Source organism: Mustela putorius, unplaced genomic scaffold (assembly GCF_011764305.1).
Source record: "Mustela putorius furo isolate JIRA1106 unplaced genomic scaffold, ASM1176430v1.1 tig00537301_pilon_pilon_pilon, whole genome shotgun sequence".
NCBI classification, from domain to species: Eukaryota; Metazoa; Chordata; class Mammalia; order Carnivora; family Mustelidae; genus Mustela; species Mustela putorius.
In genome coordinates, this window is record NW_025422439.1 from 435,530 (window position 1) to 448,444 (window position 12,915).

Below are 12,915 nucleotides of genomic sequence, written 5' to 3' on the forward strand. Positions count from 1 at the left end.
CTATCCCTCCGTAGGGTTTCAGAGCACACGTCTATCTCTAGTCGATAAGGATGAGAGTAATAGTTTTATGATTACAACCACCACCTGCATTTAACGAGATGAGCTCATTGTGTGCCAAACACATTACATTCATAGTTTCACTTAATTTGTACATTACCCTGTGAGGGCTCTTATTGCCCTCTGGCAGATAAAGAAAACTAAATCTCAGAGCTGCCAAAAGGCTCTTTCAAGGTCATACTGGTACTGAGCGATGTTCTGACCCAGGGCTGCCTGACTGCCAGCAGGTTGCCGTAAACATCATGAGATTCTATTACCTGTACTCTAGGTACCTACCTAGGGCTCTGTCTCCCCAAAGGCGCGGTAATCACCCTGAGAGCACAGCATATCTCTGGAGTAAATAAATGGCTTGCACATGTCCACACCTGGCAGGCTCTCGATAAATATTTAAATGATACATTTACCCAATAAGTCCACTTTAAGGACACAATGTTGGAAGAAACATTTGTTTTAAGACACCATGCCATCTTCATAAATGAGGTCTAAATGTGAGCCCATTGCAGACAAGAGATCCAAGGCCTGATCCTCCCTCTAGCCTCCCCTCTTGCTGCCCTCCATTCTCCAAATTCCTATCTCTCTGTCAAGTCCGGTCCCTTCCCTAAGTATATGCAAACACACAGTCTCCCAATAGAACAGATACCATGACATATTAAGGAAATCTGTGTCTTCTTGGAACATAACGGGTGGGCAAAAAATTCAAAGAACGAATGTTATTTGGAGAAAAGGAGAAATAGAGAAAGGAGGGGCAGGGGGGAGAAAGAGAAATTTGGAAACTTTTCAGAAGTTTAGGGTCTGTTTTGTTTGAAGAGAAGAGTGGCTTATTTCTGAGTTGCTCAGACTTTTTTTCGTGTAGAGTACAGCCTCGATCTCCTGGGCATGCTAGATCTGTGGACTCCGTGAGGGGTGGAGATTGACATTGAACGATGTCCTATAGTGTTTTTTCCTGATGTTAGCAAAATCAGGAAATGACCTTTTCTTTTCTCTTTAAAGTGGGCTAGGTTTTTTTTTTTTTTTTTCCTACGAAATATGAAGCTCAATGAGTCTTGCTTTTGAAGTAAAACTCAATTTATCCCCGGAGTAAATGATCTCAAATTGAACAAGTGCTTTAGCTGTACCATGTTACCTATTTTCAGTTGTGAAGCAACAAGCCAAGGAGAAAACATGTCAACCACAAGAGAATGCACCAATTCACTTTTTGTGGTTGTTACTTTTACTGGGAAGAAGAACAAAAAAGTCCCAACCTAACCTTGCCTTATTACCATCAAAATTTCAGCCGTGCAAAGAAAGGGGGTTATTGGTAGACAGAGAGAATGGAAGCATCTGTAGAGGTGTTAACGAATGGAAGAATGTGGAGGGGAACACGTGGCGGGGAGGTGAAGCCTAGAAGAGTGTACAGAGAAGGAGAGAGGTTCAGACCAGTGTTCTGGAAACACAGGCCTGACTTCACATTCCTCCCCCTTCCTTCTACTTAAGCAAACATCTGCTGGACACTCTCTGGGAGGTAAAAGATCAACACCTTTGGGAGGTGCTGCTGGTCTCACTTGTCATTGGCAATGCAAGAGCGATAATTTATTTTCACTTTTAGGATAGTTGAAAGATTGATACTGTGTTTAAAACGCCTTAGAACACCTCCTGGTGCATGGTGAGCACTTGGTTTACATTTGTCAAAGGGATCAGATCCTGCCTTTTGTTGACTTGAAGTGTTAGAACATAAACCATTAATTTAGGCCACCAAACTCCTCTCTGGGCCACCAGACTATCTAGGCAACCAAACTCCTCTCCTGTCATCTCCCGTCCAACCACCAAAAACATCATTCCCCCTTTCCAGTCTCCTTTGTTTCTCCTCCCAAGCTGTTTGCCGCCATCTTTGCTCATTTGTCCTTATTCCCGTTTTTGTGCCTCTGTTCCCTCCTGCCAACTTCCCAGTTGCAACTTTACTGAGTATATTTAGCTCTTCTATTTTCACGTTATATATGTCTTTGTTTGTCCCAAATTGTTTACTATGAATACGTATCACTTTTTATACAGAAGGTACTAGAAACAGCCCAGAATCTATACCCAGAGTGGTGACCACAAGTAATATCTTGGATCACACTGGACATCTAATGTTTTCTTTTTAAAATATATGTAGTTTCCTATAGGTCATAGGAAAATCTACTATTTCCTTGTCTGAATACCATGTACTACCTTTCACTACCTCTTTCTAGGGAATGTGGAATATATAAGAATTTAAATTTCTCTCTCTGAAACCAGCCCACGGTGTGGTTGGCACAGTCCTGTGTGCCCTTTTCTCCTTCCTCTATGAAGTTGCTTTCTGGGGTATCCCATTCTGTACTCCACATCAGAAAATGTGAGAGTAGCAAAACCTGGACAAGCTCGAAACCCTTCATGGGAACTGAAACAGCATAAGGAATCAGTCCAAGGAGCTCATCTGCCCATTTGGTAAAACCTTCTCTTGCTTTGATGTGATGGAGCCTGGTAAGCATTTTGGGGAAGAGGAAATAATTCTTCAAACTTAATGCATGTGGAATATTGTGGAAACTGTTGCCGCTCTGCTACATTGGGGCGGAAGGCTAATTGATTAATTGTAAATTAAAATAGAAGGACCTAATTGCTCTTACAGAGCCCACTGAAGAATAATAGTAATTTTGTGATTATAAGTGAAAACTAGAAATAACAAGAGGAAAATACACATGAATATTGATTTGAGCTGGGAATGAGTAAGAGTGGCAGAGATTTGTGTCCACTGTTATGCCCATTCTTAGTGACCAGTGATTCTGGTCCTGGCTTCATATATACCGCCACCTCTCAAACTTCATGCAGAAGAACTGCCTGGGCATCTTGTGAAAATGGGGATTCTGGTCCAGTAGGTCTGAGGTGGGGCTGATTGCATTTCTACCAAGTTACAGGTAATGTTGATTTGTCTCTCCAAGGGCCATACAGAGAGTAGATTATCAAATGCACATGACTGCAGTGGCCCACTCCACTTGAAAAGACACAGCAGAGGAAACATAGCAGGCCAAGACCACCATGCCAAATGAGTCTTTCAGTGGGCCTCTTTGCAGCAGTCTAGGGTCTATATTCCTTCTCCAATAACACAGGTGCTGTCCTTGTGATGAGACTACACAGTTGGGTACACGGGCCAGTCTGGTTCGAGAACCCAAAGCGCCATTGGAACCAATATCTGTTTTCACAGATTCCAGGTCCCAAATCTGTGGCTTTCCACCGGTATTCATAGTTCAAGTACAGTTTGCCCCATCTAGAGGCTGTTTACCAATCAGGAGTCATTCTCCCCATTAGCCGTGTCATTCCACCTTTATCAAGGAAATAGTGCTTTGAGGTTGACCTGTTGTCATTTTCCCACAGAGAAGGTGAAGGCATTTTGTTAAACCTTTACTCATACCCACCTGTCTGTTTTTGTTTCTGAGCACATAAGATCACCATGGAGCCTACAATAAGCTTTTCTCCCTTGCAGTTAAAGAGGAGTCATATGACTAGTTTGAAGTAATGAGATATGATGAGGAGTTATGAGTTGGTGTGTTTCTCTGAGCTCCTTCTCAGCTAATGAACTAGGTGCAGAAAATCCAGTGAAAGACTCCAGGGAAGAAATGCAGGGGATGGTGGAGTCTCGGGGTGGAGAGAAAACAACACAGAGATGTTGGGTTAGAGTTGCTGTATGTTGTGTGTAACATAACTAGCTTAACTTACGATGTTATTGTTTAAGCCAGAAAGCCCTAGAGGTCAAGAATTCTCTTATATGAATAATTACACCTATTAAACTGGGACAATGGGTCTAAATGGGCACTGTCCTGGCATAGCACATGCAGTGACTCTAGATATAATTCATCTTATCACCCAACAAAGTCTTCAGTAACGCCATGTGTTTTGCCATCACTTTCCGAGTTGTGTGTACGTGTGGGTAAGAGGGATGTATGAAGTACTGAGTCTAGTTTCCAGGTAATATGCAAAACCTAGAGCATCCACTGTGATCTATTCCTGTCTGAGTAACATGGATGAAAATTCAGAGCCAGAGAGACGACTTTTGAATGTCTTATTAGAAGCTGATGCCAGAGTTGGCCTCAGACTCTTGGTGTCTTCATTTCTCTCTTTAGTTTTCCACTCTGCCTCTTCGTAGTAGTCAGGACACTACTAGGATATGTAGCAGTGGCAGGCTAGTCTGAAATATCAGGGAATTAATAAAACAAACATGTTTTTCTCACTTACATGGAGTCTAGCAGGTGATAGGCAGCCTTCGTGGCCTCCAAGGTGGCTATGGAGAGGAAGGACAGTGTGAAAGATTGCACATGGATGTTCAACGGATCAAGCCTGGAAATGGTTTATACCATTAATGCCTGAATTCTGTTGGTTTGAGCTAGTTATATGACCCCAATCCAAGAACAAGGGAGGCTGGGAAATGCACATTTCTATGTGTCCAGGAAGAAGAAATAGCATGGTGAATGTAAGCATTTTCTCCACACACTCTCTTGGAACTATGCCTTCACAGTTGGCTCTAACAACTATATAGGAAACTATATGAAGAAGACTGAGGGCCTCTTGAGTACAGCAAATTATCCCCCTGACTCCTCTCCTCCACAGGAGACTGTATTAGTCTGCTTACACTGCTATAACAAAATGTCATAGACAAGGGGACTTAAACAGCAGACATTTATTTCTTTTGGTCTGGAGGCTAGGAAGTCTAAGATAGGGGTGTCACCATAGTTGGGTTCTGGTGAGAGTTCCTTTTCTGTGTTGCAGATGGCAGCCTCCTTGGTGTGCCTCACATGGCCCAAGGGAAGGAGAGCAAGATCTCTAGTCTCTTCTTCTAAAAACACGAATCCCATTACGGGGGAGCCCCCCGCCCCCAACCCAGCCCATGACCTTATGTAAACTTAATTACCTCCAGAAGCCTCATTTCCAAATACCTTACCATTAGGGATTAGGGGCATCAACATATGAATCTGGGGAGGGGACCAACATTCAGTCCATAACAGAAACCTTCTGCCATTTTCCACTTGTACTCAGGATGCTATATGGTTAGAAATATGGATATTTGGCTTTTGGTCTACCTGTGACTCTGGGAACTAGAATCTCTAGTCATATGGCTTCTTGATGCATCTGTTTCCTCAAACATTTACCTTTACAACTCTTTAGATAGTGAATATGAAGGAAATGTATGGAAAGAAGTGGTGATTATTGTGTCACAATCAGAGAAAGAGATGATGTCTGTCCATCCTATTTCACATGCATTTTGACCACTAAGTGTGAAATACTTTCCTAGAAACGAGGGATATAGTGGTGACCCATAAATTTACTTGCTGCACAATTTCTCATCATTGTTTGTTTGTTTGTTTGTTTTGGTCTAGTCAGGGACATATATATTATTTTAATGGTAATTTGAGTCACACGTAATTATGGATTGTAATTAGTGCTATGAAGGAAAGGTATGCAGTCACATGAATGGGCATGATTGGGACATCCAATCTAACCTGGGGGACATAAAATCTTCCTGAGCAAATAATGTTTGATAGCAGATCTGAAGATTAATTTGGAAGTAATCATAATGATGTTGTTGATGATTATATTTATCAAGACCTTGGGGTGCCTGGCTGGCTTATTTGGAGAAGCATGTGGCTCTTGACCTTGGAGTTGTGAGTTTGAGGCCCATGTTAAGTGTAGAGATTACTCAAACAAATGAACAAACAAACAACAAGATGGTACTATGTGCCAGGAGCTGTTTTACTTGTCTTACGTGTACTACCTTATTAAATTATTATTGCAATGATTCTTCACAACTACACTGTGACCTAGGTCCAAATATTAGCTCATTTTTGCAGAATTAGTTGGAGAAAAGAGGTATGCATCTTCTAGTGAAAGGGAGTGGCAAACAGGAAAGTCCTATGGTTGGGGAGAAGATGCCCAAGACACATTTGAGGAAGTGAAAGAAAGATGAAGTATTTGAAATCATACTGTGTAACATGCTGTAAGGAAAAAGACTTTTCTCTTCCTCATCAAAGTGTGACTGTGTTGGGAAACAGAGGACAGAAACAAATGTGGACATTTTGGTTGGGTATCAACTTCAACTGTCTGTAAAATACACTTACCACGTAAACAAACTTATGTTGAATTTGATTTAAAAGTTTTGTATTTGTATTCCTCATAATGTTACCACAAGGGTTCAGAGAAATTAAGACTTTGGGGAGATGCATTAAAACCCAAGACCAGGAAGAGGGGTTGGAGGATTTGCTAGCACTTTTCCTCTCTTGCAACTGTAAATCCGGTGTGAGATCTGCTGAGGTGTTGCTGGAAACAGAGTTCAAGAGAGAATACCACATGCCCTTGACCTTGTTTAAATCTGCAGTGTGGATTGGGGAGGAGGACCATTTTGTATACTATAGCAATAGCTTATCTAGTCTGGTTCAGAGTGTTTTCACAGCAGGTTAATAGGAAAGACTTTTTTCTTCTCTTCTTAGAAAATGATCAGCTTTTTTTTTGAAGTTAGAGTTTGATTTTCTATGCTAGGCAGCATTTTGTTTTCATTGAATTGACTTTGATGTGAAATTTCCTGGCATTTCTTAATTCTGTAGAGGAGGTTTCTCCCTTTGAAACTGAGATGTGTACGTGTATAATTACATGTGTTACTGTGTCTGACTGATCTACATTTGTTCATGTGTTCATTAGCAAGTATTATCTGGCACCGACAATAAGAGAGATTCTGGGGATGCTGCACTGAGCACATCTAAAAAGACTCATGCCTCCATGGCCATGGGACTTACAATTTGAAGGTGTTTACCGACAGTCAGCAAAAAGATACAAGAGCGAATGTTTGTTTGTTTGTTTTTTAAGATTTTATTTATTTGACAGAGAGAGGGAGGTCACAAGTAGGCAGAGGAGCAGGCAGAGAGAGTGGGGGAAGCAGGATCCCCACGGAGCAGAGAGCGCGATGCGGGGCTCGATCCCAGGACCCTGAGATTATGACCTGAGCTGAAGGCAGAGGCTTACCCCACTGAGCCACCCAGGCACTCCAAGAGTGAACGTTTTATTAAATACTAAGAAGAAAAAGAACAGGTTGCTCGGGGGTGGGCTCAGAGGAGGGTCTACCTGAGAATGGTGGGTATTCTGGGTTACTTCTGTCATCTTCCTTCCCATCCTTCTCCACGCTTCTGGGAGGCTGACCTGGCTGGGCTGCCTTCAAGGGCTCTTCTGCTCCCAGTAGGAGGTTGGCCTTTGGGGCAGTGGGATAAGCAGGAGGCTGTGGTATTACTTCCTTAGTCCTATTCTATAGATCTCACTGCTCAGTTGTGAGCCACTAGTGAATTCAGGTGGCCTTCTTCTTGCACCTACTGTCTTCAGGTTCTGGTACACGTTCCCTCCCCTCCTGCTTCAGGCACCTGCTGGTGCCAGCTGTGGTGTCCTGGGCTATCTCTTGTTGGTGTCCCTCAACCCTGGCCATACCTTTGTAGGTAGGCTTTTTATTAAAATATTACCCCCCTTGGTAGGTGACATTTGTTTCCTGCCAGGCCCTTGACTGAAATATCCTCAAGAGTGTCTTTTTGAGGATGTGGCTTTTAAGTTGAAATCTGAAATGTCGGAGATTATGGACTAGAAAATTAATGGGAGGAAGCAGGTTTTAGAAAGAGGGAAAGGCATGTGTGAGGGGCCCCAGGCCAGCAAGAATTTTATGTGTTCAAGAGACATATGGGAGAGAGACGCCAGGTAGCTTATTGGAAGAATTAGGATATGGGTATATAGAATGTTACTATAAGACATGATAGTCAGTAGCATAAGATAGCCAATGATGACTATTCTCAGTGGTGATGAATAGAGAAGACTTCCTGGAGGTGGCAGCATGTGAGTAGGGCTTTAAGGATAGATACATCTTACCTTTGGTGGTGGAAGGCATTCCGGGGAAAGACATCTATATTAGGCAATGGTATTCAAAGTAACTGGTCTGTGGACCATGAGATAAGAAACCTGTGCTTGAATGTATCTCAGTGCACTGCTCCCTTCATCAAGACAGTCTTGCACTGGGCTACCTGGCATTCGTAGGTAGGAGATGGAGTTGCAGAGAGAGAAAGAGAAGTTTGGTGAAGTGAAATGCAGACAGAAAGAGGCAGATAGCAGCGTAGGGAGCTGACATTTTAGGCTGTGGGCAGTGAAGGGACATTAGACATTTTTGAGAAGAATGGCAAGGTTAGCAATGTGGGTTTTTTTTTATGATTATTTATTTTAGAGAGAGAGAACATGAGCAAGTAGAGGCAGGGGCAGAGAGAGAGAGAGAGAAAGAATCTCAAGCAGACTCCCCACCAAGTGCAGAGCCAATGCGGGGTTCCATCTCACAAGGCCGAGATCATGACCTGAGCCAAAACCAAGAGTTGGATGCTTAACTGACTGAGCCACCCAGGTGCCCCTCTAGCTGTGTTTAAAAACATAATCTAGCAGGACAGGGCTGGACAATCGAAGGGGGAAAGTGTGAGGCAGGGATGAGAAAGTCACTGGGGGAGCCACCGTGGAGACCCAGTTCTCTCTCTTGTGGATTCATCAGTTTAACAGGAGCTGTTTTATTTTTGAAATGATGGCTGTGGTCTAATTGTGCTGCTATTCCCCTGTTGCCTTTCCGTGCTAATTCTCAATATGCCAGAGAAAGCCAGGAGGCTTCAATGAACTAAGACAGAAATCTTGAGAATCAAAGCGAATTGCAGTGTGCTGATTGTCAGTTTGCTGATGGGTGGGGGAGGTGAGGAGGACTTGCCATCTGCTCTGTGACCTGTGGGAACTGGGGCAAATCACGGAGTCTCACTCAGTACGGCTTTTCACCTTCAGAGTAATGTGTAAGAATTATGCAGAGAAACTCGTTGAATTATCAGCACGCTCTTTGTAGGCAAAAAAGATTGGTCATTTTAATTAACAAAGGTGTGAAATTAGAGTTACAGAAGAAAAATGGTAGTGGGGAAGAGAAACCAAACCTGAACCATGTTGGGGGGGGGGTGCTTTCTGGGAAAAGGGGCCCTTGTGCAGACTTTCTGGGTAAATGGATTGACTGATATCAAGCAGATCGCTCAGGAGACTGGAGTAGGAGTGTCAAGAAAGACTTTTCTAGACTGTGTCAAGGGAGACTTTTTTGTTGATGGATTCTCTGGAACACCTGGAGAGCTTTGCATTCAGGAAAATGCTGGAGGGAGCAGGAGCCCATCGTAACTGAGCATCTGTTAAATGGCTCTTATAGCTCCAACATGGAAGGGAAGGGAGGCTGTGGCTTCGCATCAATGCCCTCTTTGGGTCCTGAGTCAGCCGGCTGTGCCCACATTGGGGTGTTGCTCCAACCCCTTTCCTATGATCCACAGCATCATGGCTGGCATTTGTGGAGCCCTCCTTCGGCATCAGGAACAGCGGTAGGTACTTTCCACACATCACTCCATGGGAATTTCCTAGCCACTCTGGGAACTGTCATCCCCATTTTATCAATAGAGATACCGAGGCTCACAGAGTCTTGTGACTTACTTGCCCAAGTCGCAGTAAGTGTGACAGGGACTGGAAACCAGTTCCATTTCAGTGCACAACTTCAGTCCTGAGAGCGAACATATCACTTCTTACCATGGTCCTCTTTGCTCTCAACTCCCGTACTCAGCAAAGGGCATATTGCCTTCCCCTCAAAAGTGGCATCAATGAGAAGATAGGAGGCACCAAATATGATACCCTGCTTCCTGAAATAAGAATGTACAAGTTGCACAGATAACATAGAATTGGGACGAGTGAATTAAATGAGTGAATGAGTGAATGATGGGTCCAAACAAATTGCCCTCAATGACTATTCAAGAGCTACTTACTAAGGTGAGCCCATCACCTTTGAATGACATCACTGTGGCCACTGGCTGTCCACCCAAAGGGTCCCACAGACCCTGAATCGTGGCTTTTGCATCCGAATGTTTAAAATACAAGTTCACCGATGTCTTTACTAACAAACACGTTCTTCTGTGTAGTGGAATAGAAACCTTTCTCCTCCCTGTTTGGTTGGGAAGACGTAGTGAAACCCATCATGTGAAAACACAAATGTTTGAATAAATAAGTACATTTTGTCTTTTTTATTTTAATTACACCAGCATTTCTTAAAATGTGGTCCAGGGACCCCCTGAGGATCCCCAGCACTTTTTTAGGGTGCCTGTGAAATGAGGTCAAAGCTATTTTTGTGACAATACAAATATGTTTTTGGCCTTTTTCAAGCTCATTCACTTGTGAGTGTAAGTGGAGTTTTCCAGGGGCCGCATGATGTGGGGTATCTGCCAAAGACTGAATGAAGAAGCAGATGTAATTTTCTAGCTGTTTGTTACTAAGCCAGGCATGAAAGAGATTTGCAAAAAAGCAAAGCCAATGCCACTCTTCTGTTTTTTGAAAATATAGTGTTTTTTTAAACAAAAAATGTTATTTATGTCAACATGTAACTTATTGATATTTTTGAATGAATACATAAGTCAAATTTCTCAGTTTTTGTTTCAAATGATACTTATTGGTAAATATGTACAATCACAAATTTTGGAGTCCTCGATTTCTAAAGGGCTGAAAAGCTTTGAAACCAAAGTGACTCAGAACCATTGGCTAAATTAATGTTTAGAACACATTATTGAGTCAGTGCTGCCTCATCCCAGCACAATAAAAATAATTTGTAATTGATTCTTAGGAATTCCTACAAGAAAATGCCAGCTACAATAACACAGAGTCTTTCTGCTACTTCTAAAGGCAGTAGGAGTTAATATTCAGTCTTAACTGCTATTTCACAAAAATAATTACATCTGGGTACACCTTAACCCAAGTGCATGAATTGTAAAATATAACCTGAACACATTTCCCCAGATATTAATTGCTATTTCTTTAATAGAGGAAAAATTCTCTCTTATAGAGGGGGAGAAAGAGAAAACTCACCTTTGAGAATTTCCCAATCTCAGGTTCTTGCCTACTGGTGTGTAGGAGCACTTTTCCCTGAAGTCTTTCCTTTTCTTTTTAAAAAAATTTAAATTCAAATTAATGAACATATAGTGTATTATTAGTTTCAGAGGTGGGATTTAATGATTCGTCAGTTGCATATCACTCCCAGTGCTGATTCCATCACGGGCCCTCCTTCCTGCCCATCCCCCATCTATCCCATCCCTCTACTCCGCTCCCCTGCAGCAGCCCTCAGTTTGTTCCCTAGAATTAAGGGTCTCTTATGGTTTGTCTCCCTCTCTGTTTTGATCTTATTTTATTTTTCTCTCCCTTCCCCTATGTTCATTGGTTTTGTTTCTTAAATTCCACATATGAGTGAAATCCTATGGTATTTGTCTTTTTCTGACTGGCTTATTTTGCTTAACATAATACACTCGAGTTCCATCTACATCATTGCAAATGGCAAGATCTCAGTCTTGCCATTGCGTAATATCCCATTGTATTATATATACCACATCTTCTTTATCCATTCGTCTGTCAATGAACATCTGGACATTCTCCATGGTTTGGCTATCATGGACATTGCTGCTGTAGACATCGGGGTGCATGTGCCCCTTTGGATCACTGTGCTTGTGTCCTTTGGACAGATACCTAGTAGTGCAGTTGCTGGGTCATAGAGTAGCTCTATTTTTAACTTCTTGAGGAACCTCCATACTGTCTTTCCTGAAATCTTGAAGGGAGGCCCTCACAAACCAAAAGTGATGCAATCTGCATTGTGATCCTGGTTCTGTGCTCAATTTGCTGCCTGACATTGGGGAAAATCCTTTCTTTCCCTGGGGTCCATTTTCCTCATGAAGATAGGGAGAGAGCATCTCTGGGGTCCTTTCTTGAAAGATTCAAGTTTGTTTTGAGACATCTGGAACAGACTGATAAAGGAATGTGGAGAACAGGGCACTTAGGTAGTCAAGTGATGGCAAAGACCAAGATTTTGGATTTGATGGAAGAGTGGCAAGTGAGAGCTCAAGAAGAGACTGAAGGGAATTCTGCCTCCAGAATGCTAACAAAGATTAAGGGGATGGAGTACGCAGGTGTGGGAGCAAGAGTTTCCTTGGGAAAGGCAGCTCACTTCCAATGATGGCAGGGACATTGGGAGGTCCCCTTGATGCTTTTAGAAGAATTTGACATAGGGCCTTGAAGGAAACAGATACCATCTGGCTCAACAATACCAATTGACTTTCTGATTGTCCAGTAACTCCTTTTGTCAGGTCACGAATTTGAGTCTGTTTCTTAAGCAAAATACTTCTTTATGAAAGGAAAAATGTGCTCCAAATATTGATCACAGTCTTGTGAGTCCATTGATGATATTATTAGCCAGCGATTGAGCAATGCCTTTGAGACTCTTCATGGTGACATTGTGGTCTCTTTCTTGCTGTGTTTGCTAGTTTGGTTCTTAACCTTTCCATATCCACTCTCTTCTCGTCAGCCGGTCCCATCCATTTCCAGTCCTCTAAATCATTATACTTGATGTTACCCCTGGCCCTTTGCACATGCTAATCTGTCTGTCTGGGAAGTCCTTTTCACCTAAACTGGCTAGCTGAATAGCTTTCAACCTACTGTCTTTTATAATTTTTGAGATCGTGTATTTTTGAAAAATTGTTACTTCATCCAATAATATGTATACACAGTTAAAAAAAAAAAGCTTTTGGAAGATTTATGCTGAAAACAGTAGTGCCCTGCTTACCAATCCCTACCACATATGGTCCTTCTCACCAGACAAATTACTTTTAACTCTTTCATTATTTCTTATGGCATAAGCCTCTGTATTTCCAGCAAAGATGCTTACACTGTTAAACTCTTGATTTATAATGTCAGTGTTCTGTTGACTTCCTGCTATAGGAGATGACAGTTTAGGCCTTTTGTACATCTCATTTCTCCTCTTCTTTT